General features: G+C 55.2%; 1 protein-coding gene across 1 annotated transcript in view; it reads left to right on the forward strand.

Moving 5' to 3' along the window:
* iqsec2a (IQ motif and Sec7 domain ArfGEF 2a) overlaps nucleotides 1-16,954 on the forward strand; it is a 96,575-nt gene that overhangs the window by 49,230 nt on the left and 30,391 nt on the right. The window lies entirely within an intron of this gene.

Below are 16,954 nucleotides of genomic sequence, written 5' to 3' on the forward strand. Positions count from 1 at the left end.
GGGCTCATACCGCACGAGTGGGGGGGCGCGGATCTCCGGCCAGCGCTGTCACTTCCTCTGCCAGTCCCCAGCGCGCCCCTCCTGTGGGAATCCGACCGGACAGCGGGGAGCAGGGGGGAGCGGAGCGCGCGGAGGACTGGCAGGGACAGCGGCGTCCGGCTCGACAGGCTGCAGAGGGGGAGTGCCCGCCTGCCAGCGTGGCAAGGGGCTGGGCACATGCCAGCCCTGCTGCTAGCTCGGGGGGCTCTGGAGAAACCCACTGGGCCCAGTTAACAGGCACTGAAGCTGTTCACTTAGCCTACAGCTGAGCCGGTCCACGTTACACAGCTCTGCTGCTGCCGGCTCTCCGACTGTGGAATTGCTAACCTGCAGGATCAATACAGGAGCTGAGGAGGCGGTTGTAAGGAAGGACTGGAGGGGCTGGATTGGACGGGCTCGCTGGTTGAGTAGCCCAGCCTTCATTTTTACAAGGTTTTCACCTGTGAGCAGGCGCCCAGATTCGTTCCGGGTTCGAAGGTCTAAGATGACCCCAAGCGGCCCCCTCAGCTCTGGCGAGCCGCTCCCCGAAGTCGCCGGCCTGTTGGCGTTAACGGACGCGTGCACTGACCGCCGGGTCTGCCCTGTGACGCAACCAGCTCACACGAGCAGGAGTGACCGCAAGCTGTGCAGCATTAGCAAATACAGGGCATCACTGATATTTCAGAGCTGAGGCTGAAGTGCAGGTAATGCTTTAGATCTGAGGTTGCAAGTGACATTTCTGAATATTTTATCATTGAAATATATTAATGAAGTGCTCATTGCATGACATAAATATGCTGATAACCATGCTTTACTGTAGATTAATGGCATGCTAGTAACAAAACCCTCATCCAGACCATAACCTGAGCTCTAGCCCTGAGCCTGACTCTGGAGCTATTTGCAGAAGCTAGCTTGTTGCATCTATACATCTTTGTAATGTATTAACAGCTGACTTGTTGAACATTAAGAAAGTGGAGTTTTGCAACAGCTGAACTGAAGTGTGGCCCAGTTCTTGATACTGAAAGGTTTCTGTAAAAACACAGATTCTCACCTTTTCTCCGTTTTTCTTCAGTGAATGAATGATTTCTGGGGAAAGATTGGAAAAGATTGGAAGAAAGAGTTCAGTGAGACTAATAAACAGTACATATTTCACGTGCAGCCATTGTACCTTAAGTTGAATGGACAGGCAGCAAGAGGACCTGCTGCACTGCCCCCATGCTTAGACACCAGTGTCTGAAGTGTGTTATCAGACACCTCTGTTCTGCGGTGCAGATGGTCGTGAATCTAAGGATTACAGATTAATGAGCAGTACTGCACTGCCCTCCAGCCTCTCTGTACATGGTACTTCCAGTCTTGTGAGTGGCGCTGTAATTGTGTGTCCATATGTGTGCGTTATCTGAGCGTGTGCGAGCAGAATAATCAGGGTGTCACCTCGCCTCCACCCAGCACATCTCTGCACCACGAGCCCTGCCAGTGGAGCCCTGCCTGCGCGCCGCCTGGCTTTCCAAACAAGCTTCCAGCCGCCTGGACAACACTCCAGTTTCTTACCACTCAGCTTTGTTGTTGTCGTGTCGACAACAGAGTTTATAAACACTCTTGCCTGCCAGGATGCAGTTTTTAATGATTGTACAGAGAGGGCAAACAGACTCCCATTGCATATTAGTTTGATCCATTCCAGGGTTTACAGGGAGCTGTAGCTTCCTGTGCTGAAGACCAAACCAGGCGCCAGAGATTCTGAGTGACCTTGCACAGGGAGACTCGTGCAGGTACAACACTGATAGTGAGAAAGGCACCTTAGAGAAGGAGGAAGGCCCAAGCCAGGTGAAGTCCATTTTTCACTTGTATAAGAATTTGTTTGCCAGAGAGCAATTACTGTAGCCTCTGTTTACCTTTAAACAAAAGTAATTTACCTCGTTTCACCGATTGATGACCAGCAAACTAGGTTGCAAGTGAGTGTCACAGCTGGGAGATGAAATGGTGTTAATTGTAGTGGGGCCAATTATTAATAATTTCTCTGTCTGGGATCAGTTCTTCCCAAGTGACACACATTTATACCCATCCGTGCAGTTGGGTATTTTCCTGGAGCAATCTCAGTGTGGTGGCTCACTCAACAGCAGGATCTCACCTGGAATTCAAACCCACAACCTTCCAGGGATTAGAGACTTGATCCCTACGCAGTGCACAGTACATCAGGGTACAATCAGTGCTGATGCAGGTTAAAGGCTGGCCCAGTGGTAGGAGAGCACAGGAGAGGACAGACGTTTCACTGGCCTGTGGGCTGGGCTGTAGTCGGGCCTGCCCGGCCCCCGCTTCCTCTCTTCCAAGTACCTGCAGAAAGAGGAAGCAGCGAGCGAAGAGGAAAGCCGAGGACCGGAAGAGCAGAGAAACAGAACTGTGCATCTTTTTCAAACAGGAAGCTACACAGGGCAGGACCGTGAGAGCAGGGGGCAGACATGCCACCACGCATCAGTATCAGAAATGAGCCCCTGTCCACCGGCAGTACCCACAAAACTGGGTCTGCCTCTGGAGTCGGGGGCACGCCAGCTTCGCTGTGAAAAGCTTTTCTCCATATCTGAGATCTGAGATCACCATCCCTGGCTGTGTGTGCAGTGACTGTGTCGACTGAATAGCCCCGAGCTCTGCACAGTGCTGTAGGCTGCCAGCACCGGTGCCTGTGTGTCAGTGTGTCAGAGGATCTTTCTGAGAAGATCAGTGTCAGAGTGTCACTGTTGTACTACCGGTGTCGTTAGGTCAGTGTAAGAGTGTGTCTGTTGTTGTGTTGGTGTGGCAGTGTGTCTGTTTTGGTGTTGGTGTTGTGAGGTCAGTGTTTCAGTGTGTCTGTTGTGGTGTTGGTGTTGTTAGGTCAGTGTAAGAGTGTGTCTGTTGTGGTGTTGGTGTGGCAGTGTGTCTGTTTTGGTGTTGGTGTTGTGATGTCAGTGTTTCAGTGTGTCTGTTGTGGTGTTGGTGTTGTTAGGTCAGTGTTTCAGTTTGTCTGTTGTGGTGTTGGTGTGGCAGTGTGTCTGTTTTGGTGTTGGTGTTGTGATGTCAGTGTTTCAGTGTGTCTGTTGTGGTGTTGGTGTTGTTAGGTCAGTGTTTCTGTGTGTCTGTTGTGGTGTTGGTGTGGCAGTGTGTCTGTTTTGGTGTTGGTGTTGTGAGGTCAGTGTTTCAGTGTGTCTGTTGTGGTGTTGGTGTTGTTAGGTCAGTGTTTCTGTGTGTCTGTTGTGGTGTTGGTGTGGCAGTGTGTCTGTTTTGGTGTTGGTGTTGTGAGGTCAGTTTCAGTGTGTCTGTTGTGGTGCCGGTGTTTTGAGGTCAGTGTTTCAGTGTGTCTGTTGTGGTGTTGGTGTTGTGAGGTCAGTGTGTCAGTGTGTCTGTTGTGAGGTCAGTGTTTCAGTGTGTCTGTTGTGGTTGCCGGTGTTGTGAGGTCAGTGTTTCAGTGTGTCTGTTGTGGTGCCGGTGTTGTCATCCCCCTGTAGCTGTGTGCTGTTGTGGTGTTGGTGTTGTCGTCCCCCTGTAGGTGTGTGCTGTTGTGGTGTTGGTGTTGTCGTCCCCCTGTAGCTGTGTGCTGGTGTGTGAATGAAGAGCTGCAGTGGAGGAACTCATTCTGTACTTGAGGGCAGGGCCACTTCCTGGACACTTCTCCTTCTGTCACTCTGCACTCTGTCGCTCTCTCTCTCTGTCACACCACACCCAGCCTCACTCTTCAGGCTGCCGGTCCCTGATCCACACGCTGTTCATCTCCATCCGGTGAGTCTGACGTTTAAACATTTATTTAAAGTTTAGTTAAAATAATTTTAGCGAAAACCCTCACAACATTTAGTCTTGTTCGTTGGTGTCCTAGGAGTTTCAGTAAAGAGAGAGTGGGGTACTGTACAGTGACAACGTGATACAGCACAGGGACAGAGTGACAGAGCACAGTGACAGAATGATACAGCACAGGGACAGAGTGACACAGCACTGTAAAATGCTCTTACAGTAGGGGCAGAGTAACACAGCACAGGGACAGAATGATACAGCACAGGGACAGAGTGACACAGCACACTAACGTGCTCTTACAGTACAGGGAAGGAGTGATACAGCACAGTGACAGTGTGGTATAGTATAGGAACAGAGTGATACACCATAGTAACAGTTTGATACAGGACAGTAACAGTGTGACATAGTACAGGGACAGAATGATACAGTACCGTGACAGTGTGACATAGTACAGGGACAGAGTGATACAGGACAGTGACAGTGTGACATAGTACAGGGACAGAATGATACAGTACCGTGACAGTGTGACATAGTACAGGGACAGAATGATACAGGACAGTAACAGTGTGACATAGTACAGGGACAGAATGATACAGTACCGTGACAGTGTGACATAGTACAGGGACAGAATGATACAGCACAGGGACAGTGTGACATAGTACAGGGACAGAATGATACAGTACAGGGACGGTGTGACATAGTACAGGGACAGAATGATACAGTACAGGGACGGTGTGACATAGTACAGGGACAGAATGATACAGTACAGGGACAGTGTGACATAGTACAGGGACAGAGTGATACAGGACAGCGACGGTGTGACATAGTACAGGGACAGAATGATACAGGACAGGGACAGTGTGACAGTACAGGGACAGAGTGATACAGGACAGTGACAGTGTGATACATCACAGTGACGGTGTGATACAGCATAGTAACCATGCCAGTGTCAGGGTGGCACTCAACCAGCTGTGCGCCCCTGCTTGGGGAATCCTAGTCACAGTCAGCTAGTGACATGACTTGGGCTCGGACCCGTGACCATTGCACTCATCCTGTGTTTTGGTGGGTGACTGGCTGAGCCACTTGTGAGCCCCCAGGACCATGGGAAGTTATGCTGAAACCGTGGTAGTGAGACCTCGTTCGTTCGGAATATCGTGGGCAGTTCTGGTCAGCGATACAAAGCAGGTATTGCTGTTCAGTCCACAGCAGGGCAACCGGAAACTCCCCCCACTTGCTTTTCTTGACCAAAGTCTCTTCCTTGATGCTTTAGCATGTCTTACTATCGAGGCCACAGCGCCTGACGTCTGTCCCTTATCCCAAGACCCCTTCCTCCCTGCTCTGCGTCTTTACTCGCTCACGGTCACTTCCACACCTGCTCCTCTCCGGAAGACAGTCGCGCCATCATGCTGGCCAGAGGCTTCCTCGGCTCTCGCAGTTCTGCAGTATCGTTCTGCCGGTAACCTGGGTGTAGTAAACGTTGGGGGAGGCTGCTGTCCTGCCCTCCTGAATCTCAGGAATGTTCCTGCGGTGTGTAATCAGTTGAGCAGCCGGATCCCTGCAGTACAGGCTGGGTGAAGGGCCCTGGTCACGCGTCATGGGATCAGTGTGAGGGCTGCAGGCCTGAGCAGGGCGTCGCTGGGAAGAGAAAGTGAAAGCCCTGGACTGCGGTCTGCGGTCTGCCCACATTCCTTGACAGCTGGGCCCGTCCGCCGCGCAGTCAGCCAGGGCTGTCGCAGGGGCAGAGCACTTCCTCCTGCGCGGCGCGGCGCCGCCGGCGGGTGTGTGAGCTCTCGGCGTGTCGGCCCGGGAGGAATGCTGTCCCGCCACTCTGCCCGGGTGCAGCCGGAGCGAGTTTCCCGCCTGTCGCCGGCGCTGCGCCCTGCGGGTATTTCCAACAGGACGCAGATGTGGCAGACAGGCAGACCTTGTGGCGTCCGTCTTCCGATACTGAGCCCTGAAGCCCGGAGACGCCAAGCTTAAGCAGTGACAGGAACGTAGGAGACAGGTGCACGTAATGAGGAAACTAAAATACTAAAAGGTCGGAGCGCCCTCTGGAGGAGGGATGACGACCATGACAAAAAGGACCTGTTGGTCCAGGGGTTAGGATTCGGTGGTCCGGGTTCAACATCCAGTCAGGGAAGAGGGAAAGCTTTGTTTCACCAGATGGGTTAGAGGCACCTAAAGGACTCCTCTTGTTAGTAACCTTTCTCATTGTATGATGCGCTTTATTCATTTGAACAGACCTGGCAGGTGCCTCGGAGGAAGCAGCTGCTGCAGGCTCAGAGGCTGGTCCCCGTTATTCGTCCGTTCAGGAGACAGATGTGATGTCACCGAAACGCAGTGAGCCCCAGATGCGAAGAAAGCAGAGCAAAGTGCAGGGAGTGGCTTTGCCTGTAGTCCCTCTGCTTTGTGGCTGCTCCCTAGGAACTCCTGTTTCTAGAGCACTGTGTTAGCGGTCGCTGCTGAGTGGTCTTTGACCTTCTCCCGGCTGGAAGAAATCGGTGCACGAAGAGTTAAAGCGAACCTGCCTGGGGCTGAGTGACGGGAGCTGGGCTCCCTGGGGAGAGAGGAGCGGAGGGAGGGGTTGGCGCTAGCAGGGACGTGGAGGGGGGGGAGGGGGTGACATGTCGTAGCCGGTCACCTACCTGAACCTGTGAGAGTGGAGGGCTGTCCTCCGCAGAGCCAGAGAGCAGGGCAGGCAGGATCGGAGGAGCACAGCGAGAGGGAGGGGGGGGCGGTGAGGAGCGTCGCCAAGGTGCCACCTGGGGGCACGGAGGGGGGGCTGAGCTCGGCTGACACACTCACGCCTGGGGGGAGGCCACACGCGCCCACCGCAGCGCTGTGTGTGTGTGGAGCCCCGGCTTGCGCGCGCACACACACACACACCCGCGCTCCTGCTCAGGCTCACGCAGGCTTGCAGCCGCCCAGGAATGCACACACACACATGCACGCACGCACCGTCACAGCCACGCGCTCCCTCTGACAGGCGCACACACTGGGACACCTGCAGGGCCGGCTGGGACGAGGACGGGAAGAGTGCCAGGCCGGAGCGCGGGAGAGGGAGGGAGAGAGGGCTGCCCTGCTCAGTCGCGAGTATGGAAGGAGGGAGCAGGCTGTAGTGAGCGCTCCGGAGTGACAGAGCCGGCGGGAGGCGTCGCAGGGACAGGCAGAGTGGGAAGGAGGGAGCGGCGAGGTGCACCACTGGCGAGAGAGAGAGAGAGAGAGGAGCAGGGGAGGCGCGGTGGCTGAAGGATGGTGGGATTCTTGGCTTTTATCCGGGATTTCAGCTGCAGCTGCCACTTCCTTTGGGTCCTGCTACGCAAGTTTTCCTCTTCCCGGTAAATATGTGACATCACTTCCTCTCTGGGTCTCGGGGTGTATTGGTAGTTGGGGGGGGGGGGGCAGGACTTTCTAACCAGCTGAACTGTGTCTGGCAGAAAAGTGCATTAACCTGAGGCTGCAGCTCCGGCAACAAGGCTGCCGACTGAGGGAAACAGCCCGATTTCTAGTGTTTTCCCGTGATATTTACTGTCATAAAGGCCTTAGCAGCAAACTTACTAGATACTGAAAAGAGCTACATCACAATGAGTAAATGTTATGGCTTCTGCTGTGTTTTTCATCACAGCACCTGCAGGACAAAACTTCTTCGAGACCTTCTGTATCCTCCACAGTCAGTAGAATTGCATTTAGAATGGTAATGGGAGCTCCTGTGCAGGTCAGTTTGAACCCAGGTAAATGTGCTCAGTGTGAAAGCAGGTACCCCGAGTCTGCCCATGCCACTAACCAAGCATTGTGGGATTGAGCCTGGGCCATGCAACTAGCCTAGCATTGTGGGATTGAGCCTGGGCCGTGCAACTAGCCTAGCATTGTGGGATTGAGCCTGGGCCGTGCAACTAGCCTAGCATTGTGGGATTGAGCCTGGGCTGTGCCACTGGGGTTCTCAAAGAGCGGTGTGTGATCAGTGTGGGGAACAGTCGTGTTGAATGCCAAGGCCCCAGGCTCCAGCAGGCTTGCAGTGGCATTAGGCAGAGACATGCCTCTCTCCAGTCGGTGCCGAGCCTTGTCCCGTCTCTCCAGAGTGAGCCACGTTGCCACAGATGATCGTCTCAGTGGCCTGGTGGTCTTGGTGGAAAAACTGGCCTCTCAGAATGCTCTGTGAGAGGATGTGAGCGTGAGCTATACTGAAGGCTCACTGGAGCTCCAGAACTCCAATCCCAGCGGACTTGTTTCAACACGCAGGCACGTTTCTGGCAGGTGGAGCGTCTTGCTCTGAGTGGACGGGCCTGCAGTGGCCACCAGACTCTGTGTCAGTTTGATCAACTGAATAAGGACCCTTATTATTGTGTTCTTGTTTAGAATAAACGTGACCTGCCACTCCACCACACTCACAGTGCGTGCAGGTGTGGGGGTGCCTGAGGCGTCTGAGCACAGATGTTCCTCCACCAGCCGGGAGAGACAGGGCAGGCATGGCGCAGTGTGGTCCAGGCAGGGCACAGTCTGACAGCACCGTCTCCCAAGGTGCTGGCGTCCTGGTTTCTGAAGGCAGAACGTTTTGAGCCGCGCAAATATGGCGAGGCAGACAGCGGCGGTCTGGAGGTTCTGTGGCGGCTGTCAGGCAGGGGGTCAGCGCTGGCAGCAAGTAGGCTGAGGGTTCGAGTCCCAGGACAGACAGTGTTGAGGAGCCCACTTCTCCTGAATTACTACAGTAAAACTCCCAGATTCATGCATAGATGTTTGGGGTGGGGTCTGGGCTCTGGGCGAGAGGGCAGGGGGTGCTCTGTGGAGTCCAGGTGTTGGGGCTGGGGTCCGGGCGAGAGGGCAGGGGGTGCTCTGTGGAGTCTAGGGTGAGGGCTGGGGTCCGGGCGAGAGGGCAGGGGGTGCTCTGTGGAGTCTAGGGTGAGGGCTGGGCTCCGGGCGAGAGGGCAGGGGGTGCTCTGTGGAGTCTAGGGTGAGGGCTGGGCTCCGGGCGAGAGGGCAGGGGGTGCTCTGTGGAGTCCAGGTTGGGGGCTGGGCTCCGGGTGAGAGGGCAGGGGGTGCTCTGTGGAGTCCAGGGTGGGGGCTGGGCTCCGGGTGAGAGGGCAGGGGGTGCTCTGTGGAGTCCAGGTGTTGGGGCTGGGGTCTGGGCGAGAGGGCAGGGGGTGCTCTGTGGAGTCCAGGGTGGGGGCTGGGCTCCGGGTGAGAGGGCAGGGGGTGCTCTGTGGAGTCTAGGGTGGGGGCTGGGCTCTGGGCGAGAGGGCAGGGGGTGCTCTGTGGAGTCTAGGGTGGGGGCTGGGCTCTGGGCGAGAGGGCAGGGGGTGCTCTGTGGAGTCCAGGTTGGGGGCTGGGGTCCGGGCGAGAGGGCAGGGGGTGCTCTGTGGAGTCCAGGGTGGGGGCTGGGCTCCGGGTGAGAGGGCAGGGGGTGCTCTGTGGAGTCTAGGGTGGGGGCTGGGCTCTGGGCGAGAGGGCAGGGGGTGCTCTGTGGAGTCCAGGTGTTGGGGCTGGGGTCTGGGCGAGAGGGCAGGGGGTGCTCTGTGGAGTCCAGGTTGGGGGCTGGGCTCCGGGTGAGAGGGCAGGGGGTGCTCTGTGGAGTCTAGGTGTTGGGGCTGGGCTCTGGGCGAGAGGGCAGGGGGTGCTCTGTGGAGTCTAGGGTGGGGGCTGGGCTCTGGGCGAGAGGGCAGGGGGTGCTCTGTGGAGTCCAGGTGTTGGGGCTGGGGTCTGGGCGAGAGGGCAGGGGGTGCTCTGTGGAGTCCAGGTTGGGGGCTGGGCTCCGGGTGAGAGGGCAGGGGGTGCTCTGTGGAGTCTAGGTGTTGGGGCTGGGCTCTGGGCGAGAGGGCAGGGGGTGCTCTGTGGAGTCTAGGGTGGGGGCTGGGCTCTGGGCGAGAGGGCAGGGGGTGCTCTGTGGAGTCCAGGGTGGGGGCTGGGCTCCGGGTGAGAGGGCACGGGGTGCTCTGTGGAGTCTAGGGTGGGGGCTGGGCTCCGGGTGAGAGGGCAGGGGGTGCTCTGTGGAGTCCAGGTTGGGGGCTGGGCTCTGGGCGAGAGGGCAGGGGGTGCTCTGTGGAGTCTAGGGTGAGGGCTGGGCTCTGGGCGAGAGGGCAGGGGGTGCTCTGTGGAGTCCAGGTTGGGGGCTGGGGTCCGGGCCAGAGGGTGGAGCCCTGCGGTTCAGCTGCGCTCTCGGGAGATCTTATCTGCGCTCTGCATCAGCAGAGGTTTCGACTCCTCCTGTTGTAGCGCTTTCATCGGCTTCCTGTCGGCCCCCACCTTCCTCCCCCCGCCAAGCGGCCTCAGTGCTGAGCGGCTCTGCGCGGCGCGGAGCTGCTCCCTCGCACGGCCGCGGACACGGGTTCGACAGGGGCCGCCCCACCGGGGGAGACAGTGGCATCTTCCCGGAGGTTGTGGGACAGAAAAAAAAAACGTTTTGGAAACCAAAAGTTCCCAATCTGCTCAGAGGAAGACGGAGGGAGAGAGTCTCACAGAGCGTGCCGGTGTGGGGTCACGGGAGCGTCCCAGCTCCCCCTTGCGGGGTTGCGGAAGAGGGGGGCTCTTCCCGGAGCTCCGGGCAGGGCAGGGTGGAGGGCTGGGCGCCGACGGGCCTGGAGACACGTCACCGCGCAAAGCAGGAGGCCAGAGGAGGCTGTTCGCGCCATCTGGCTGGTTTGGCACTGGCAGCGCCCTGATCCCAGTGTCTCGTCCGGCCGGCGCGGAGCTCCGTGGGCAGTTCCGGTGTCCGCGGGGGGGCTGGGCCTGCCTGGGGATTGTGGGCAGAGAGACCGCCGCCTGTTGCAGCAGCGTGGTGCAGGATCGGGGCTCTTGACCGCTTCACTGAGAGGAGGCCGGAGCGCCAGTGCCCTAGTCCAGCCCAGACTGCTGGCGCTTGGTGAACGGAGAATATGGTTTCCTGTTTGTATTTGTGTTTCCTGATTATTCAGGATCAACATTCAGCTGCTTCAATAACCTCCTCACCTGCACCCAGTCAGCTCTCTCGCTGGTGAGGGGAATTAGGGCTTACACCACAGACGGAGGCTCTTGTGTGTGTCGTGACGAGTCAAGAATGATTCATTAATCAAAATGATGATGACAAAAACATTTCAACGGTATGCAGCAGACTGTATAGTTTATTTTTACAGAAACATACATAAACAGAGTGATCGATGTTCAGTATAGGTTAGGTGGATTAAGTACAGTGTGTGAATATATCAGAATGTCAGTGAGTGTGACTTTGTCACTGCTGTGTAGGACACTATGTGGAGTGTGTTTAAAACCAAGAGCAGTAGGTACTTCTTTACACAAAGGGTAGTGGGAGTCTGGAACACGTTGCCCAGCCATGTTGTTGACGCGGATACCCTGGTTTCTTTGAAAGAACAGCTGGCCTCAGCTCAATTAACTAACGCCTACCGAAGGGGCAAGATGGGCCCTCTGCGTTTGTGACTGCTCTCCTGTTCTTGCGTACGGAGCCTGCCTGTTTCCGTCCTGCGGTGGCGGCAGGTGCCGGTGAGGTCGTGTGTGGGCTGTGAAGTGGGCGTGCCGAGCCGTGTATAAATAGCTCTCGGGGGAACCTGTCGGACCAGTGCGGACAGCATTCCTGGGCACATGGCTGGAGAGGGGGAGAAATGGGGAAAGTCGAGGAGGAAGTCGTGGAGACGGAGGACGGTGAGAGCAGGGCGTTCCTCCAGGGGGCGCAGGACGCGAGAGTGAGAGTGAGGGGGGTGAGAGAGGGGGGGAGGAAGTGTTGCCACAGCCTGCATTCCTGACTGCATTGTTTTCCAAACAGTTTCGACGACTACGTGCTCAGCAGTTGCCTCCCCACAAGCTGGTCAGAAAAGACTTGCGCTGTGCTTCCCTCCTCCTTGCCTGCTCTCCTGCAGTGAGGTGTACACTGGTGTGCCCTGTCCTGTCCTGCACTGTCCTGCCCTGTGGACTGACCTACACTGGACTGATCTGTCCTACACTATATTGTGCTGTACTGTTCTGCTGTAGACTGCACTGGACTGACCTGTCCTGCTCTGTATTGTACTGTCCTGTCCTACACTATACTGTACTTTTCTGTCCTCCACTGTTGTATCCTGTCCTACACTATACTGTATTCCCATGTCCTACGCTGTACTGTCCTGTCTGCTCATGTACCATGCTATACCCTTATTCTTTACTGTGCTGTGCTATACACTGTACCGCAGTCTGTTTTGCTGTGCAGTACTGGAGACACTGTGATGAGGAGTGTGCTGTCCCTCCCACAACGAGACCACCCCAGAGCTGGTCTGCTCTTGGAGACGGCTCTCTCTCCCTCCCCTGACCGCTGCCTTCCTTTCCAGCCTGGACTTGTCTCTGCCTTCTTTCCAAGTTTGCAAGATCAGGTTTAAATATTTCATTGGCTTGGCGAGTTGAACAAGTATTGCCGGCGATGCCCCTATCTGTGTCTCTCCCTCTTTTTCACTTTCTGTTTCTGTGTCCCTCTGCCATCCTTCTCCCTGCTCTGTCAGGCTGTGCCAGAAGAAGGAGTGTCTTAATTATGTAACAGTACTGCAGGGAGGAGAAGTCAATTTAGTATTTCTATTTCTTTTTTTCATCTTTCCATCAGGCACTGTTGTGGATGTGGGATAAAGAGGAGAGAGAGCGGATGGAGAGTCTTTGTGTATAGTGTGTAGCACGAGCATGTGCATGTGTGTGATTTTTGCTATTGTGGTCTTTCAGATTAAAATGAGAATTCCCAAACACATTGGAAGTTGTTTATTTTTCCCAGAGCAGTTCGCGCTTCAGTTGTGCACATATCTGTCTGGATGGGCATCTGCATCAGGCCATGCTTGATGCACAAAGACTAACATATCCTGTACCATCTTATAAACATCTCTTTGTGCCAGTCACTGTGGAAGCTCAGTGCTGTGTTATATGCCATTGATCTCTGTCAAGACCACTCGTGTTAATATGCCAGCGCTCTGTCTGTCGCTCTGGGTGTTTTTTTATATATTTCTACAGTAGTCACTCCCGTTTTTATCCCACTGAGCCCACAGTCGCTGAGGAATTTCGGTAACCACGGCAACCGCTGCTCTGTACTCCATCAGGAGGTCTCCACAGCAACAGCCTCTCCTCCACTCCCACACCGGTTTCCATGGTGACACAGGACCGCCCCCCTCTGGTCTGTCGCTAGGCAACCTCCTCCTCCTCTCTCTCTCTCTCTCTGAGTATTTCTTTCCCCAGATAAATGCAGTATGGCGGGAGAAAGGGAGAGTAAGCCAGAAGTGCCTGAGAATAAATAATACATCGCTGAAAATGACTGAACACGCGAAGGAGGGGAAGGAGGGCTTTCTTTTATTATTGATGAGTCCTGTTTATTCCGCCAGGCGTGGGCCTGCTCCCTGTGCCTGACTCAGAGCAGAGGATGAAGTCTTCTTTCAGTCCTCAGCTGGGCTCCCTTTGGTCCTTTGTGAGCAGAGCCAGTGTGCCTGCACACGTCCCCGCTCCGCCCCCCTCGCACGCGGACTGATCTGCTGTCCTCCCGAGTGGGCCGGCGGCGAGAGGAACTGCCCTCGGGGGCGCGTGCCCCCTGGCCTGGCCTGGACTGGCAGGCGGGAGGAGGCAGAACCGGACTGATCCCCTTTGCCCACCCTCACGTGTGAGCGTTCGGCAGGCCCGGCCCGCGTGTCGGGTGTGTGCGTGGACGGCCGGCTTCATGCTGCTCGAAGCTGTTAGAGAGGCCACGGTCAGTCAAAAGCACTTCACTGCCGACAGCCACCGCTGTGTGCTGTATTGTTGTGATTGATTGACTGACAGCGGGAGAGGGGCTGCTGGCTCCTCGGACACTGCGCGGTGACCCCAGAGCCACGCCCTCGGAGAGCCGGGGTGCCAGGGCTCCACGCACAGAAGCCTCACGCGCTGAGTGCTCAGCCGGCGCTTGTGTTCCGCCAGGTGTGTGAGTGTGTGCGCGTGTGATTGGGAGCGCGCGTGTGTGCATGCATGTGGAGAGGTATGTGTACGTGTGTATGCATGCAGGTGTGCGTCTCTGCGTGTGAGTGCACATGTGCATGTGGGTGTGCACATGTCTGTTTGCATGTGTGTGTGAGTGCGTGTACGTCTGTGTGTGTGAGTGTGTGAGTACACGTGTGTGTGTGTGTATGTACGAGTGTGTGACTGCGCGCGCAGGCGTGAGTGTGTGTGTGTGCTTGGGAGCGTGTGTGTGTGCATGCGCGTGGAGAGGTGTTTGTACATATGTGTGTGAGTGTGTGCGCATGTGTTTGCATGCGTGTCTGAGTGTGTGTGTGCGTGTCCCTGCCTGCGCTGCCCTCGAGGCTCGCCTGACGGCTGGGCCTGGGGTCTGGGATCAGCTGCAGAAAGCTGTTGCAGATCAATAATGCAGGGGTGCCTGGGAGGCAGAGGGGGTCCTGGGGACGGGGGGGGTGTCAGGCTCCAGTGAGGGGGAGACAGCTCATTCATCTCTCCCCTAGTGCTGGGGGGTACAGTCACAGACATCGGCGGGGGGACAAACTTTGAGATCAAGGTCTGTTCCCAGTCTCAGGAGGATGTCTCCACTGTGTGAAGAGCCCTTCGGTTGCTGAAAATGGTGCTGATTAAAATCTGCTAAAATGAGTAACCGGGACTCGCAGCTTATGCCACCCAGTCAGCACTAAGGACATAAGAAAGGTTACAGATGAGAGGAGCCATTCCCACATCAAACCCATTTGATAGTCAGTAGTTAAGTGGTTCAAGGTTCTCGTTTGTCTGTTTCTTGAATGTTAGCCACATGGCTGGGTGGCTTGTTCCAGACTCCCACAACCCTTTGTGTATGGAAGTGCCTTTTTTAAATGCACTTTCCACTTGTGTTCTCTGGTACGTCGACAAAGCAGATCAGAGTGTGCGTATGTGGTCACTCAGCCTGCCCTGTGTCAGGTTCTGCTTCTTCTTCTTGTCTCTGACCCTGCTGTGATACTGTCAGTGAGCACTGTCATTCATGTGTGTGCCAGTGCCCACGGACAAAACACTCTGACCGAGCACCTGACCAGGGTCAGAACCAACAAGAACAAGCAGCCATAGAAACAACCTGGCTGCCCAGAGAGGACAGGCTCAGTGATCACAGCCTGGACATAGACACTGGACACAGGCAGACCTGGCTGCCCAGAGAGGACAGGCTCAGTGACCACAGCCTGGACATAGAAACTGGACACAGGCAGACCTGGCTGCCCAGAGAGGACAGGCTCAGTGACCACAGCCTGGCCATAGACACTGGACACAGGCAGACCTGGCTGCCCAGAGAGGACAGGCTCAGTGACCACAGCCTGGCCATAGACACTGGACACAGGCAGACCTGGCTGCCCAGAGAGGACGGGCTCAGTGACCAGAGCCTGGCCATAGACACTGGACACAGGCAGACCTACTCTGGGGCTGGACAAACATTCGTCCCTAAAGTAACAAACCTAATCTGAGATTTCCCACACCTGCCAGAGTCAGAACAGCTGCCCGTCCCTCTGGAGAGGAGACTCAGCAGAGCTGCAGCCCAGTGTGTGATCTCCGGGCCCAGCCAAGGAACAGAGACAGCCTGTCAAGTCATAATATTATTCTAAAAGTAGTAAATGTTGTGCTCATATTTATTGCTTTGGCAACACTGTAATTCATCTGTCATGCCAAGAAAGCTCCTTGCATTTGAATTATTCCAGGAGAGAAGAGCTGTGACTTCAGTTAATGTGCATTTAGCTTCTTCAGAGACGAAGTTACTGTGCCAGCACACTGCCTACCAGTGTCACTGTTCAGAGGCTGTTGTCTCCAGGACTCCTTCATCCCAGTTTGTGTTTATTGTTGTTGTAGTTTTGAAGTGGGAAGTCTGGTTCTTTAATTTTCTCATTGAAGTCAGCAGCATCAGTGCCCACAGGGAGAGCACACGAGAGAGAGAGAGAGTCTTGTGTTGCTGATGTAGAAAGAGGGAGAGAGTAGCTCTTTGTGCCTCTGTCACAGTGAGAGCAGGAGAGAGAGGAAGGGCAGAGGAGGAGGAGGAGGAGCACACTGGTCATCAGTGCTGTCACACACCCTGCAGGTTCAGCTCTGACGCGGGTCTAAGATCCGTGTGCGCTGGCTGACTCATGCCCTGCGACTGCTCAGAGTGCTCAAGGTAGTGGTGTTGGAGCACCCCGGGGCCTCGTCGCCTACAGATGAGCAGAGGACCTTCGCAGTGCTCCCCTTGGCACTTCAGAGCCCCCGTGTTGTGCATCGCAAGGCCCTGCTACTAGTGCTTGTGTCTGCTCAGTTTTGAGACCGGTGTTGTGTCTCTTTCTGTCACACTGACCGTGTTTAATGTTGGTTGATGGTTCAGAAGTTGTTGAAGTTTCAGGAAACGATGATGGCTGTTGGGGGTTCACATAGTGACAGTAGTTGTGGTCCAGGCAGTGACAGTAATTGGGGGTTCGTGCGGTGATGACAGTAGTTGGGGGTTCAGGCAGTGATGCTGGTGAGTGGGGGGGGGGGGGTGTTTTTCATTGGTGGTGTGAAAGGTATGATTATCGCTGTAAAAGCTTTTGAAAATACATCTTTCATACAACAGTGTAATTATTCTCAGCATTTAAAGTAATGTAAAGCCAGCAATTTATTTACAGCAAGGCCAGGAACCTCTTAATAATCATTGGCAACAACTCCAAGACGTCAAAATAATGATGATAATGTATGATGCAGCTGTTCCTTAGGCGCGTGAGCAGCTCAGTCTCCATGGTAACCAGATGTATTATTGTACCATCACGTGCGCGATGCGAAAGAGGGGGCAGCCTTCGCGAGGCATTGTGGGAAACGTAGTTTTTCCACTTTAACAGCGCCACACTGCGCTGTCAGTTATTCTTCGTATTTTTACGGTTAGGATTACATGCATATGCTTTAAAAACACCACAGGTTGATTTATGTGTCATAGTCGGGCGCGACTGCTCTCGTAGGACTGGAATCGGTGCAGATTTGCAACAGAGATGAAGATGTCACTCAGACCTTTGAGCAAATTCCCATTTCCACAACGATGCGGCGCTTTTTCCATTTTTTTTCCCTAAAGAGGTTCCTAACAGCAAATGATACCGATACGTGGCGGAAATTACTCCGCCACACGCGCCGGCTCCCGGGGTGACCTCGATGCGTGTTGTGCTTTAATTGGAGTAACTTTCAACTCACTGCCATCGCAGTTCAGACAGACGACGAGAGGACCCTTGAACGGCGGGCGTACGCGCGTCTGTAAAACCAAACACCGCAGCAG

This window comes from Atractosteus spatula, chromosome 2 (assembly GCF_055471065.1).
Source record: "Atractosteus spatula isolate fAtrSpa1 chromosome 2, fAtrSpa1.hap1, whole genome shotgun sequence".
NCBI lineage: Eukaryota > Metazoa > Chordata > Actinopteri > Semionotiformes > Lepisosteidae > Atractosteus > Atractosteus spatula.